This window comes from Orcinus orca, chromosome 11, assembly GCF_937001465.1.
Source record: "Orcinus orca chromosome 11, mOrcOrc1.1, whole genome shotgun sequence".
Taxonomy (NCBI): Eukaryota; Metazoa; Chordata; class Mammalia; order Artiodactyla; family Delphinidae; genus Orcinus; species Orcinus orca.
Window position 1 is genome coordinate 85,340,014 of NC_064569.1, and position 15,808 is coordinate 85,355,821.

At 43.6% G+C, this 15,808-nt stretch overlaps 1 protein-coding gene and 1 non-coding gene across 5 annotated transcripts in view; one reads left to right on the forward strand and one right to left on the reverse strand.

The window, feature by feature from the left end:
- Nucleotides 1-15,808, forward strand: part of TXNRD1 (thioredoxin reductase 1) — a 93,359-nt gene that overhangs the window by 6,879 nt on the left and 70,672 nt on the right. Inside the window, exon 1 of one of the 4 annotated variants that reach the window (XM_033427586.2) lies at nt 10,573-10,727. The exons of 1 other annotated variant lie outside the window; for it this stretch is intronic. The gene's annotated coding sequence lies outside the window, so the exon portion shown is untranslated. 2 more of the 4 variants (XM_033427587.2, XM_012532923.3) reach the window with 2 other exon arrangements.
- TRNAA-UGC (transfer RNA alanine (anticodon UGC)) lies at nt 3,442-3,513 on the reverse strand. Its single transcript has one exon. It is a non-coding gene; the product is annotated as a tRNA-Ala (tRNA).

Here is a 15,808-nt window from a genome sequence, read left to right on the forward strand (position 1 = left end):
TTGACTGCAGTAAAGCCTGTACCTCCTGAGGTTCTGCTGGCCAGTTGGTTTTCTAGATTAAAAAGGTTTTCTTTCCTCTAGAGTTGAAATGGGACGCTGAGAGACCTAAAACAAATGGAATGCAGGAGGGGGATGTTTCTGCACTAGTGTTTGTACATTATGCATGTAGGTACATGTGATACAAAATGGATTAAAGACATGAGGAACTTTTTTTTAAGTTCCTCATGTCTTTGCATTTCTTTTAGCAAGTTGTTTGAGAAAATTACATTTTTCTTCTACCAGAGAAAGAACAAGCTGTGAGCAATGAGAGGGGATGACTGTGAAAAACGGCATGCTTAACAATAGACTGCTAATTAAAAGAAAGATGAATAGGTTACCCCCTTGAATTAAGTTTTAAACGGAGTCTAGTGTAACACTTTTTTTTTTTGCGGTACGCGGGCCTCTCACTGCCGTGGCCTCTCCTGCCGCGGAGCACAGGCTCTGGACGCGCAGGCCCAGCAGCCACGGCCCACGGGCCCAGCCGCTCCACGGCACGCGGGAGCCCCCCGGCACGAACCTGCTTCCCCCGCATCGGCAGGCAGACTCCCAACCACTGCGCCACCAGGGAAGCCCCTAGTGTAACACATTTTTAACAGTTACTGTGAATAACTAAATTGTCAAAGGAGAAAATCCAAACTCTTAACCACACTGAGGTCTTCCTAGATTTGTACCATGCCTAAGGACGTAATGGTGATAATAACAACTGAAATATTGAATACCTACCACATTCTGAGCCCTTTACGTCTACTTACTCATTTAATTTCCACAACTGCCACATAAAATGCAGGTGCTATTTTTTATGGCCATTTACAGATAAGCAAACTGAGGCACAGAAAGGTAATGGAGCTTGCCTAAGGGCATGCCACTTGTCAGCAGAAACGCCAGGTTATGTGATGTCAGAGGAGGCTCCCGTAACTATTGGGCCATACTGCTTGTCAGCAGAAAGCTAGATGAGGCTGTGAGATCAGCTGAAATATTCACAAAAGAGGAGACCTGGGCACATTTGAAGACAGAAGGCTTAAATATTGAATGGTCAGGGATGCAAGTTAAGAAGAGGATGTTTAAGGGATGTGGAGTCCCTAAGAGTACTTGGAATTAGAATAGGTCATGGGCTCTGATAAAGGTAAGCTTTAGCAGAGGTAGAAGAATCCTTATCCTTTTGGGGTTGCAGTGAAGTCTAAGTGTAGAGAGCTGCCATGCAGAAGACATGTAGGAGGGAAAGTAGTTTGTACCTGATGACCTTGAGCTTTTAGATGGTGTGCTGGAGCTGGCTCTTACCAGCACAAGAGAGCCATGGTTAAACGTTCGGGAATATTGCAGGCAGGTTTGTAGCTTGAAATCAGCCAAAGTGGGGGTATTTATACCACGGAAGCTGGCAGATGCTACAAGTGAGGGCTTCTCCCCGCAACTGCCACCCAAAGCTGGTTTACCAGGACACCTTAGACTCTCTTCTCTTTACTTCATGAACATTCGAAAGCCTGCTATCCTGCCAGTTGAATTCAAACCTTGAGTGAGTGCCTGCCTACTATGGGGAAGGCACTGTGCCAAGTACGGGGGGTGCAAAAACCAGCCCCCAGAGTGAAAATGACTGTGGTGGAGAGGAAAGAGCATGAGGACGTAAGTCCTGGACTAGCTCTCAGAACTTTGGCCACTCTCTTATCCTTGGTTTACTCATCTGCAAATGGAGATGATAATATGTATCCCAAAGGGTGAGTAAGAGGATTAATGAGAACATGTAAAGCTCCTGGCACAGAGGTGCTCACTAAGTGACAGTTCTGAGAGTGGCAGACATGTAAACAGACAGCTTTTCTGTAGCTTGACATAAGAAATAAAGGAGTAACTAATTCTGTTTGATCAGAGAAGGCTTCACAGAGATCTTGGTGCCCCAAGCAGGATTTCGGGTAGATGCTTCATGGATGAATTCTGACCTGGCTCTTGTCAGAAAATTAATCTTTTTTTTTTTTTTTTGGCCCTAGAGCATGTTCCTTTTGCCTTTTTTTTTAGCCCTTACCTCACTATACATTATTGAGTAGTAAGACAAACAATAGATTTGGAGATAGGCACACCTAGATTTATATCCCATCTCCAACACACCTGCTTTGTGAGCTTTGGCAAAATTCTTAACTTCCTGGAATTTCTGTTTCTAATTTTATAATATGGGTGTAATACTTGGATGATTTTAAAAATTAACTGAGAATGTAGGGGAAAGAGCCATACACTTAGCTGCCTTGGGAACCCCAAACTGAATCCAGCATATATTTATAGTTTCATCTCCCCTTATGTTTCTGCATGTCATGCAAAAACACACCATTTCTTTCCTACTACTGTGTCTTTGTACCTATTGCTCCCTCTGCTTAGAAAAATTCTGTTTAAGAGTTGAACAGGGGCTTCCCTGGTGGTGCAGTGGTTGAGAGTCTGCCTGCCGATGCAGGGGACACGGGTTCGTGCCCCGGTCCGGGAAGATCCCACATGCCGTGGAGCGGCTGGGCCCGTGAGCCATGGCCACTGAGCCTGCGCGTCCGGAGCCTGTGCTCCGCAACGGGAGAGGCCACAACAGTGAGAGGTCCACATACCGGAAAAAAAAAAAAAGAAAAGAAAAGAAAAAAGAGTTGAACAGCATCGTGGTAATAGCCAAGGGCTGGGCATCAGTCTCGGTTCTGCCAGTTATTAGCTAGGTGACCATGGGAAGATAATTTTCCTCTTTATATCTCAGGTTTTTTTCAGATATCTGTAAAATGGGGGAAATAATGGTATCTTACTCATTGGATTATTGTGAGGATTAAATTAGCCATGTAAAGACCCAAGTTTATGCCTGGCATGTGGTAAGCACTGAAAAATTCTTAGGTATTACTCCCACTCCCATTACTACTACCTTTATTATTCCTCCAGGTGTGGTTCAAATATCACCTGCTTCCCCAATTTCCCTACACCATTATTTGCTTGCCCTCTGTGAAGTTGATGGACCACCACATGTTCTAGGCACACTCCTAGGCATATTACAGGTGTTATTTTATTCAGATACCCAATATGTTCTCAGCCACCCTCTGGGATTGATCAAATTCTTGAAGGTCAGATTCACCTTTATAAGAGGACTGAGAATCTTTGACAGTTACTATGTAAAGACTCTTTTTCCTTTCCTCTTAGAAAAATATGAAATCTACAAGTTAACTAGTAATATCCCCACTGTACAGATCGAATCTTTCGACAAACATTTTTTGAGCAATTACTAAGTGTGGGCACTATATTAAGTGCTGGGAACACTGTGGTGAACATAAATAATCCTGATCCCTGCCCACATGTAGCTATTTACATTTAAATTAATTAAATATAAATAAAGTTTAAAACTCAGATCAGCACTTGCACTAGCCATATTTTCCAAGGATTAAACAAGGAGAAATCAGATGGAGATGCTGGGGATTGAACCCAGGACCTCATACATGCAAAGCATGCGCTCTACCACTGAGCTACATCCCCATATGCTCTAGTTATGTTTTATTTGCTCAATAACTACATGTGGTTAGAGGCTATAGGGTTGGACAATGCTAATATAGAATATTTGCATCATCATGGAAAGTTCTATTGAACTAAGCTGTTCTAGAGGGGGAGGCTGACATTGATCAAATAACCATACTTAAAAATATAACTGCAATTGTGGTAAGTACTAATCAGAAAGAATACATGGTAACACAAGAGCATTTCATAGGGGGATTTGGCTTATGTGACTGAGACATGTTTGAACTAAGATGTGTTGAGTGATTGGGAGTTAGCAAAGCCTGTGGTTAGATTAATTAAAGGGATTGAAAAAAGGCTAATGGCTGGGGCATAGAGACGGAGGGAAGGTTTGGGTGAGATAAAGAGGTAGAAGGACCACAGATGACCTTGTAGAAGGACGATGAGAAAGCTGAGAGGCTTAGTAATTTGACTGTCTAATCAGTGATGGAACCTAGATTTGACTTAAGTCTGCTGCATAATAGATGTATATAGTCAAAGTACTTTGCCTCTGTAATTTACAGATCTCATCTTGCTCCTTTCCTCTTTGGAAATCACTAAATTTCCTCTACTAGATTAATTCTTCAGCATTGAAACATGCTATAATAACTTCCTTCTTAGACAAAATCCCATTGTTTTCTGCTTTTATAGCAAAACTCCTTGGAAGAGTTGGCTATACTTACTACCTCCTTGTCCCTTTTTTCTGTTTCTTGTTGTTGTTTTTTTTTTTGCGGTACGTGGGCCTCTCACTGTTGTGGCCACTTCTGTTGCGGAGCACAGGCTCTGGATGCGCGGGCTCAGCGGCCATGGCTCACGGGCCCAGCCGCTCCGCAGCATGTGGGATCTTCCCGGACCGGGGCACAAACCCGTGTCCCCTGCATCGGCAGGCGGACTCTCAACCGCTGCGCCACCAGGGAAGCCCTCTGTTTCTTGTTGAACCGCCTGTACTTAGGCTTTCTTTCCCCCAATCATTTTCAGTAAAGTCAGCAATAACTTCCATGATTCAGTCCTTATCTTGCAGGTTTTCTCAGCAGCACCTGATATAATTGATCTTCCTCCTTTTCGGAGCACGTCTTCCTTGGCTTTTGATTTAGCACATTCTCTTGGTTTTCCTCCTACCTCCCTTCTCAGCCTCCTTTGCTGGACCCTTCTCCTTTGCACTTTGCCAGGGCTCAGTCCTGGACTGTCTTCATTTCTCTAAATGCATTAACTTACTAGGTAATTTCATCTAGTCGCATGATGTGATGGCTGATTTTATGGTACCCACTTGTTTGGTCAGACACCAGTCTACATGTAGTTGTGAAGGTATTTTTTAATGTGATTAACACTGAAATCAATAGACTTTTGAGTAAAGCAGATTACTCTCCATAATGTGAGTGAGCTTCCTGCAATCAGTTGAAGGCCTTAAGAGAAAAGATTGAGGTCTCCTGCAGAGGAAAGAATTGTGCCTCCAGACTGCCTTCAGACTGCCACATTAAGACTGCTGGAATTTCCAGCTTGCTGACCTGTTCTGTAGGTTTCAGACTTGCCAGCCACCAAATGCTGTGAGTCATTCTCTCAAAATAAATCTTTCAAACTTCCCTGGTGGTCCAGCGGCTAAGACTCCGTGCTTCCAATGCAGGGACAGCATGGGTTCTATCCCTGGTTGGGGAAGTTCTGCATGCTGCGCAGCCAGAAAAAAAAAAAAAAGAAAGAAAGAAAGAAAGAAAATCTCTCTCTCTCTCTCTCTGTCTCTCTCAGTTTCTCTGGAAAACCCCAACATTATCTACAATGCAATATCCATGTCATTAAATACCTTTTATATTTGACTAACAATTTTTATTGTTTATTGTTTGACTAACAATTTTTATTTCTAGCCCTGACTTCTCCCCTGAATTCCAGATTTGCATACCAGCTACCTACTCAAAATCTCCATTTGGGTAACAGTAGGTTTCTCAAACCATACTATGCATTTGTCCCAAACTATTGCTTTCCATCTCTCCCATTCCCATCTTTTCTCCTCCTCCCTGAGTATCCCCCCTTTCATCAGGGAGTGCTCCCATCTACCCAGTTGCCAAGGCCAAAACCCTGGAGTCATCATTGATTCTTTTCTTTCTTTTACACCCCTCGTTCCATCCATCTGTAAAACTAATTAGTTTTATCTTCAGATATATGTTCTCAACTCACTAATCCAAACCTTCATCATCTCAGCTTGGACCACCACGGTAACTTCTTGACTGGTCTGTGTTCCTCCACGCTGAGTCCCTACCTTAGTCTCTCCTCCACACAGCAGAGCAATCCTTTAAGGATACAAACTAGATCATTTCCCTCTCCTCTCTTGTGACACTTTGGCTTCTTATCACATTAAGAATGAAATCCAAATTTCTGACTATGGCCTTTGGGATCTGACCCCTGGCTACTCCTCTGACCTCACTACCTACCACTTTCTTCCTCACTCACTGAGCTGTAGACACATTGGTTCCCTTGCAGATCCATGGACAAATCGGGCAGGCTCCCAGCTTAGGGAGCTGTTTCCTGTTTCCTCTGCTTAGAAAGATTTCCCTCTCTTAAGGCTTGCTCCTTCATCTCACTCTGGTCTCTGCTCGAGTGCCATATACTTAGATCTTTCCTGACCTCCCTACCCTACTTTATTCTCAGGGTACAAAGAATCCTTTCCAAAAAAAGTTTTTTTCGCCCTGTGAAGGGAGAAATGATGTTGGGTGGTAACTACTGGAATTGGGCATATGGGATCTTGGGAGACTTTAAAAAATGGGAACATTACAGTGTGCTTGTATGATGATGGGAATGATCAGGTAGAGAACAAGAAACTGATGATGCCAGAGAGGGAGGCTAATGGGAGGAGTGAAATTATCGAAGGTTGAGAAGTCAAGAAAAGATGAAAATGCGCACACAAGTGGAGAGGCTGGCCTTCATTAAATCAAGAGCGAAGGTGGGGAATATGGCAGCTTGGTGGTTGAGATGGAAGTTGGTGGGACTTTGGGACTTTCCTGGACAGGTCAGTGATTAAGACTCCTTGATCCCAATACAGGGGGCACGGGTTTGTCCCTGGTGGGGGAACTAAGATCCTGCATGCCGTATGGCACAGCGGAAAAAAAAAAAAAAGGGAAATAGGTGGGAGTTCTGTCTGGTTGATTCTCTTTTCTTAAAGTAGAAAGCAGGTCATGAGCCAATGGCAAGGTGTAGGTGTTGTCGACTTAAAGAAAAACACACAACATAGAAGTTGTGAGTTTAAGTTTTATTCAGGGTCTTATTGAGGACTATAGCCCAGAGACAGCACTCAGTTATCTCTGAGGAGTTGCTCCGAAGAAGTAGGGGAGAGACCCGTTTATATATGATTTTTTTTTTTTTTTTTGGCTAGGAAATACACACTGTCAAGCATACATCTTGGTAAAAGATTACTGCTAATCACAAAGAACAGATATCTCAAGTTTAAGTGCTTAGCTAAATATGAGAAGATGCAAGAATCTGGGGTCATTAAAATTCTTCCCGAGATACGCATCTGGCTATTTAAGGGCCTGTTTATCTAAAGCACGGAGTGCTTCATCCTGTTTCCATCCTGAATTCCTCTCAGGTTGGTGGGCAACTGAATTGGGTTCCGACTTAACCCTTGTAGAACTGGGTGGTGAATGTTGGCGAGGGGGAAATTTCCCAGTCTACCTGTCTTGAGTTCTTATATCTGGACCAATAATAAAATTGACACAAGACATTAACAGGAAAAAGAGAAACAAATTTTAATTCATGCACATGGAGATCCCATAGAAATGGTACCCAAGAAGTGGCCAAAGCAGGCAGCTTTTATACTTTTTTAGACAAACAATACATTTGTGAGGAACTGACAGGACAAAGAAACTTAGGTTTTGGGTGCCCAACTAGTGACGATTATCAGCAGAGTTTGGGCTTGGGGTAGTATATTAAAGAAGTAATGAGTTTGTTTATATAGGCTTCCTGGCCCCAAATTCCCTATCTTTTGTGTTAAGGGTGTCCTTCTACCTCTAGATGCAAGGAGTGCACATTTCACATGAGTGACTTATTTCCTATTTTCAGTGAGACAGAAAGAAGAGTCAGAGTGTTCCTCTTGCGTTGGCTGTTTCTTTTTTTTTTAAATTTATTTATTTAATTTCTTTTTATTTTTGGCTATGTTTGGTCTTCGTTGCTGTGCGTGGGCTTTCTCTAGTTTCGGCGAGCGGGCGCTACTCTTCTTTGCGGCGTGCAGGCTTCTCCTTGCGGTGGCTTCTCTTGCTGAGGAGCACAGGCTCTAGGGGCGCAGGCTTCAGTAGTTGTGGCTTGCAGGCTCTAGAGCACAGGCTCAGTAGTTGTGGTGCACGGGCTTAAGTCGCTCTGCAGCATGTGGGATCTTCCTGGACCAGGGCTTGAACCTGTGTCCCCTTCATTGGCAGGCAGATTCTTCACCACTGCACCACCGGGGAAGCCCTAAAGTGAAATTACTTTTAATTTCTGTGTTTTCTCCAGCAATGTTTTCTGGTTAAGTAGGGTACAGAATATGTGGACATCTAGGTTTAACAAGGGTGGCCGTTGCCAAGTCAGTACAATTGAGGAGTTTGGATTTTATTTAGAGGTTCCTAGAGAACTACTGGAGGATTGCGCAGAGATCTGGGTGTCAGGAAGGTGGTTCTAGCTCAGTGTGTATGTATGAGAAAGACTTATTGAGGAATGGTAGTTTAGTGCAAGAGGACCCTTGATTGAACACCTTCATAGACCTGTTAATAGTGTCCTTAGACGACAGCTCAGGAACAGAGGGTCTTTTCCAGCATTTTCTGCATACTTACAATATATAACAGGTTCTGGGAGGGCATGATAAATCAAGCAAGGTTTTGCCTTCTCAAAACTCTCTTGGCTTTAGATGATTTGTAATTATTTTTAGGTGTTTGGGGACACAGAAGAGGGAAGGAGCGATAAACACAGGGTAGAAATCAGGCAAGCCCTCCCACAGGAGATGACGTTTCAGATGAGCTTTGAGGGAGTAGGCCCTTAGGGAGGTAAGATAATTTTAGGCAGGAGGAATAACATGAACCCAGTCAAGAGATGCAAGATGTACCACTAGAACAAATGCTGCATGATGAGAAATGGGGGAGGGGGGTGTGAGTGCCAGCGAGCGGCTCTTCTTCCATTGACCAGCAACTAAATAGAACTAAGGCGTTCTATTTCCTGACAAGGGTAAGGCATCTGGGCCCTGAACTGTAGCAAGAATGGTTTGAAAGGAAAGTGAAGCTTTTTTTAACGGTGATATTTTTTTTTTAACTTAAAAAATAACTACATGGAGCTGCTCTTGGGATTTGTGCTATAATCTGCTCACTTAAGGACAGTTTGAAGTTAAAATGCCTTATCTAGCCTTTTCTGGAATGCCATTAGAAAATGTTAACTATGGTAACTCGGACCTGTCTGTCCCAGAAGGCTCTTAGAGGGCAACCCGTATCACTTGCTCTTAGCACATTAAGTTAAATGATTTTAAAGTCCCTCTGTATCCTAAGACATGCTTTTGCAATAAACTGTAGCTTCTATAGATGTTTAAGAATATGGAGTTATGACGCCAGCTCATGGGTTGTTTTGTGTAGATTAAATGAAAGAAGGCATGTAAACTGGTTAGTACAAAGCTTGGCACAGCAGCTGGGAGTAAATGGTAAGTTCTCTGCCTTAATCCCAGCTGTCTTTCCTTCACATTTTTCATTCTTTGCTTCCTAAGTCATCTTGTTTCCTGAACACCTATGTGCTAGACCCATCTTCTCTTCTAAGGACCTCAGAATCAGGTTAGGCACTCACATAAATAACCACCAAACAGAGTGTCAGTTTAGCACCTTGTAGGGGAACAAAACTTTCCACCCCCAAATGTGTCTCTTTGGTTTGAGGATGATTTGGGGCTGATTATTTTTAAGAAACAAAACCTCAGGAAGAACTTTCTACCTTCTGCCCTTAACCGCCTAAAGGGCCTATTCAGGAAGAACAACTATCACCATAGAAAACTAAAGTATACCATGAACTAGGTGTGGTAGACTAGGGGCACTCAGCAAGGCCTGTTTGATCAAAGTCCTCTCTGGGGCCCATTGTGTCTGCAGAGGGTTTTTTCCCCTCCCTCACAATGCATAGAGTGTGTGTGTGAGTGTGTGTGTGTGTGTGTGTGTGTGTGAACGCGTTCTGAAACTGAGAGGCTGCAACAAGCCTCTGCCTTGCACCTGGGAGGGGACTCAAAAGGAGCAAATTGTGGCTTCACGGAGCCTTTAGAAACCAGCAACCTGAGCGTGTTTCAGTCTGGCAGTATCCAGACAAAGAAGTGGGAAAGACATTCATTTATTTATTTCTTCATCAAATATTCATAGCCACCTGCTAGCACAAGGTGCTGAGTAAGAATATGAGTAAGAGCAGGGAAGTATGAGGGAGTGTGGCTCACTCGGGTAGCTGGCTGCAGGTGCCGGGCATGGCTGGAGTTAAATATACGCAGTTTTCCTTCAACAACATGACGAACCAAAATCTGAGTGGGATAAGGAGGAAGTACTATAAAGCGAAGTTATGTGTTGGTGAAAATTTGTCACTTCTTTTCAGAATTAGTCAGGATGGACTAGAAGTTTTTTTTTTTTTAAAGCCTAATCGCTTCCTTTAGGGAATCACCAGACTGACTAATCCATTACTTTAGGGCAGTAGGTCGCAAACTGCTGTTCACTAAAATCATCCAGGGAGTTTTAAAAACCTCAGATGGCCAGGTCGCAAGCAATACCAATTACATCAGAATGTCTGCGGGTGGGAGCCAGGCGGCAGCGTTTTTGAAGATCCTCGCATGATTACAATCAGTAGCAAAGTTCGGGAGTCACTGCCCGAGGGCATAGTCCAGTTTTGTTCAATTAAGGCACACTCTTGGTTCCGGTTCCAAATATTTCTTAAATTGTTTTTGCTCCTTTCTTGGGTTGGAGGCGCTGTGAGCAGGAAGAGGATATGCTGTCACCCAATTAGGAAATCCCACTTTGCTAAGCGCATCAGCCTAGTTGCCAGTGCTGCACGAAGAGTGGGTTTTTGCTTTGTCATTCTGACTCTGGCGGTTTGCCCGCCCATTCAGAGGAGGGCGCGGCTTCTCGGAGCTACTGGGAACCCGCAGCCTTTCCTCCTCAGTTTGCTTCAGTCCCGCATTGCACCGGAGCGGCGGGTGCTGGGACGTCTGAAGGAGCGCCTGGTGCCCAAGGACTCGTGTTCGTGTAAGCTTCGGGTTTACTGAAAACGGAGGAAGCCCCAAGCCCCTGGGCTGTGAACACTCTGGGCCGAGAGCATTCTCCTGCCGGGTGCCTTGTGGATGCAGGGGAAGGGGAGACGTTTGAATGCGTGTCTGAGTAGGGCCGAGGCTTCTCTTAAGTCGGGTGAGCTTCTTGGCGGTGTTCATTGTTTCGCCCGGGTCGGTGAAAGCTTGGCGTGTTGGTAGGTGAGACCGGCCCCCTGTCGGCTGGTGGTTTCCTGTCTCCAGCTCTTCTTTATAGAGACGGTTTGCAGAATATCGGAGAAAATAGTTTCTGTATCATTTCTTAATGCACGAGTCTTGAAATGTAGGTGATAATATGATGAATAGATTGACAGAGCCTTGTCAGCATTAAGCGAGTATAACGATTAAAGGATGCCTTTCGAGGAATTTTCACACCACTGAATCCTCAGAAATTGTGAGAGATTGGCAAATCACGTGTGTCTTCGTGTGTTCAAGTGGGGAGACCAAGGCTTAAGACTCCTGTGACTTTCCCTAGGCTGTTAAAGGAGACAACTAAGGAACCGGTGCTTATCTCACTGTATCAGGCAGTACAGGGTAGGGGTTAAAGGCTACACTGCACTGCCTGGTTTGAATCCTGGCTCTGCTGTTGACTAGCTGCTTGAATTTGGGTAGGGAAGCTTTTCTGTGCCTTAGTTTCCCTATTGGTGAAATGGACCTGATTGGACCTACTTCAACAGGGTAGTTATGAAGATTAAGTATTAACATATGCAAAGCACTACAGAATCGTTAGCTGCTATTATTATTGTTATTGTCAAACAGCCATACTTTGGGGGCTGGTGTGGTTTTTGTCTCATGAATGGACCTGATGTCAGTATAACTAGAGTCTATTTTTAATTCTCACTGACTCATTCTTTACCTGAGTTCGCCCGTTTGTAAAATTGGACCATTTGCACCAAGCATGTCATTTAGGGTGTTGCTGTATTATTTCAAGGTTCTCTAATAAAAGCACCCCAAGTGGGCAGTGTTCTTAATTTTGCCTCGAGGTTTCAAATTTCAGAGAAACTTTGGAAGTTGGTTTTTTGGCATTCTGTGTATACGATGCAGAGTTCAAAGGAAGATTAAGTTGGGAGGTGTTAGTTGGCCTCGAGGCCATGTTTCCAGCCCGCGTGTAGGTGCGCCGGTCCGGGACCCGAGCTGGTGGCCGGCCTTAGTCAAGGTCAGGGCCGGGGCTGGGGCCTGGGCTGTCACCCGGGCGAGTGCAGTTTGGGACGCGGAAGCCCCGCCCCCGCCGCGCACTTCCCGCCACGGCCCCGGGCGGAAAGACTGACCGGATCCGCTCTGCTTTTGCGCCCCAGAGAACGGGCGGGGCCTCGAGGGAGCGCTCTGCGAACTGACCTTGAAAACCGACGTACCCGTTGTGTTTGTGAAACGGAGAAAGCTAGGCGGCCATGGTCCAACCCTGAAGGTAGGTAGGGGTCCGCCTGAACTGCAAACGAGCTCATCGATCCGGCCGTGGTCTCAAAGCCAGGGTGATTGTGAGCGAACCTCCAAACGGAGCACATCCTTAGAAAACGACAAAGAAACGTGGGGGCCAGCTCACGTGTTAATCGACGTGGATGAGACACACATTTCAGAAGTGGGAAGCTTGGAAGGGCAGACGGCCTATTTTCTTCTTTTAAATAGGTTTTTTAAAGTGTCCTTTTTCTTTCCTTCCCAGTAAATCCAAATAACAAAATTTTTTAGCAGCAATGTAAACTGCTGAAAGTGAGTCGTTTAGAGAAGTACTGAGAAAAGTGGGTCAAGAAATGCTTTATCTTTGTCCGTCCCTATCGTCTTCCTCTTTAATTCTCAGGGAGGGAAACCCAGAAACCCCAGGCTCAGGGGAGAGCAACCAGCAAGCTCCTAGAGTAAGTTCATTTCCCTTCATGTATCTCTTTTCTAGCCCAGAGTTAACAACTGGGTAGAGGGAAAGAAGAGAAAGAAATCTTTCCTTTGGGTGGTAGTGAGTGTGGTGGCGGTCCTCCCTTAGGACCATCCACTGAGGGGTGGATGGGTCATGGCCTGCCATACAGGCAAGATGCTGGGAGGCTGGATGGGTCATGACCTGCCATACAGGCAAGATGCTGGGAGGTTGGGTGCACATTTAGGGGGAGATATGCAACGTGAATGACCAGGTTAGAAAGCCTTAGAATCCTATCACCTTGATATAGCTTTAACTTTTGCTGATTTTTTTGTCCTCCTTGTCTGTATCAATGTAATGTTTAAGAAATGGATCTTATACTTGAACATTGCCTTCTTAGAAGTAAGCCTGAGGCCTCAGTTAAATGTAACAATGTATTTAGATGTGTGTGTGTTTAGGAAGGTTATAACAATTTGTATTTTTATTTACTACCTTTTCTTTTAAAAGAATCTTATTTATTACCTTTTTGAAGAATGGGTATAAGAAATGGAGATAGACTTCAAAGACAAATAGTAAACTAATGGAAAATAATTAATGGAGATTAAGGCTTTTAGCTTGGTATAAAATACACTGTGTTACTCAAGACCTTTAGTTTGCAAGTGAAATGAGACAAAGTCCTGTTAATATTCTTTCCTGTCTGATCTTTTCTCTGCCTGTGTCATAAATTTGTACTTAAAAAGCTGTATAGGCATTTGATCTTTATATAAATTCTACACATTGTCCTAGTTTTAACACCAGTGGGAGTAAAAAGTAAAATCACTTTTTTATAAGCTTTGCACCCACTTTATTGGTAAGATCTGATGTTCTCAATTCTATATGATCATAGTTAATTTCAGACATTTAGTGAGGTGCGATGCCATGCATGAAAAGCCTACCACCAAGTTATAATTAAATTTTAAAAAATGAACATCTCTTTTAAGTAAACTTACCACTCTCCTTTGTATCATTTGATATATTTTTGGTTTTTAATGAGTACTAAGATATGGAAGAAGACACAACAACCTAAGGCTACTGCTTTGAAATGTTTGTGAATTTCTAGATAATTGTTGCCCACGTTTGGAACTAAATGGTAGGTCTTGAAATTCTTTAGGGAACATTGGGTTTGAGTGGAGAAAGGCATTTATTTAGTGGAGAGTTGAGTGCTTATAGAATTAGTGTTATAATCCTGAAGTCCACACCTTAAAAAAGGTTAAGATTTCCTGCTTTAGTTGCAACCTAAATAATGGAGAGGGAGGGAGCTCGTTAAAACATGTGCTTTTCTTTTCTCCTCTTAATATTGTTTCTTCCTTTGTCTTCCTTTCTCCTCAATAAATAGCAGCAGCAGCAAAACCTACCCTGTTTTCACAGTGTACTATGGGAGACCAGGGAGTACAGCCCTACTACAAGGAACTGATACATTTAGATGACTACCTACAGGATGAAGGCTTTAGTGCCTTTCAAAAAACTGTAGACTATGGACCACCTGCACAGAGTCCCCTGGAGTGCTTGTTAAACACACATGCTTGGGCGTTACCTGAGATCTTGTTCATTGAACCCTCTGGAAGGGGCTAGGTTCTGCCTTTAAATTTAAACAAGCCTCCTCAGGTAATTCTTATGATAAATATCACGTTTGAGACTTACTTTAATGTATAAGGTAGTTTGGTCACGATTAGTTGCTAAATAATTAGAATTGAGGAAAACCAAACAAAAGATTACTATTTAATACCTAAAAAGTGTTAGTTAGAAGATGGCAAATAGTAACTCAACAGGCAAGTAACACTTCCTACCTGAATAGAAAAATGGGGAACTGTGCTATCTGTGGTCAGGGCTTGTGTGTCCACGTGTGAAATTAGCACTAGCTAGCTACTAAATTCTAATAACTATGAATATAGTTCCTGTTGCACAAAGACATACGGCTTTCATAAACATTTTAGTTCTTGAGAGCAAGCTTGCAAATTTTCCTACAGGGACTCTTTCTTATATGTAAATCAGTGTCTCCAGGATTCCAGAGTTTTGAAACCACTCATATAAAATGAATGCCTGTCGGTGGTATTGAGAGGTAAAGCAAAGTGAGTGAAAGAGTGCTTATTGGAATACAAAGTGCCAGACATAGTTAAGCCTTCAGTAGTTTAAAATAATAATCTTGGGAGATTAAGACTAAAACTTGCAACATGGGACTTAATTTCTTCCAAGACGGACACAAAGTGGTGCCTGATTAACATCCAAGGGAATTATGGAGCCAGTGTGGGAGGAGCTCAGAGGTGATGGTGTTGTGGTCAGGCTGGGAGCCCCCCACGTTCTGGGCCTGGGGTAGGCACTGAAACAGGCAGGTCTCCTTTCAAGCCTAACTTCTAAAAGTTACCAGAAACCAGACTCCTAACTGAATAGACATCAGGAAATGAGTGGTAATTTAATAACTCTGACCATTCCCTTTCTTTCTTAATACTCTACCAAAATGGGCAGAAAACTTGATTCTCTTCTCAGATAATCCCTTCCGCGGAGGTTAGTAGTGTATGTGCTTTTTGGCCTAGTTAAGGTTGAGGCCTAAGGAGAATTGAAGGACTGCTTTGACTCTGGTTTATTTAAGAAGGTAAGAGTAAGGACTAACAGTGTTTACAAGAGGCATGGATTGTTAGTACAATAAATTTGTTTGGTGCTGATTACATAGTAAAATTTTTACTAGCTGTGAATGCATGGTGAGACCCAATGCCTTCTCCCACTTTAACCAGGTGACAGCACAAGCCTCTTCTTTGCTGTCTGTCAGTCCTTGTACAGTGGTGTCACTCTTCTGGTCCAGGCTTTGGATTTCCTCTCACCTTTCCTGTCTGTTCATTTACCAGGGCCTCACGGTTTCCCACACAGGTGCCTACTTCTTCTGTTAACATTTTGCCCAGGCTACTTCAGGTACTGTTGCCTCCTACCTAAACGGTCTCTAACTGGCTGCCCACTTTTGATCTCCCTGTCCTTGCAGTCCATCTGCTGCAGAACCATCTTCCTGATTGCTTCTTTGCTGCCCCCAGATCTGCATCCAGAATGAGTATATATTTCTTAACTTGGTTTTCTGTGTCCTCCAGGGTCTGGCCCCAACCTGCTTTTCTGGTGATCTCGTGCTCTGCCCCCGTTTACCTCTACTGGAAGCTCGT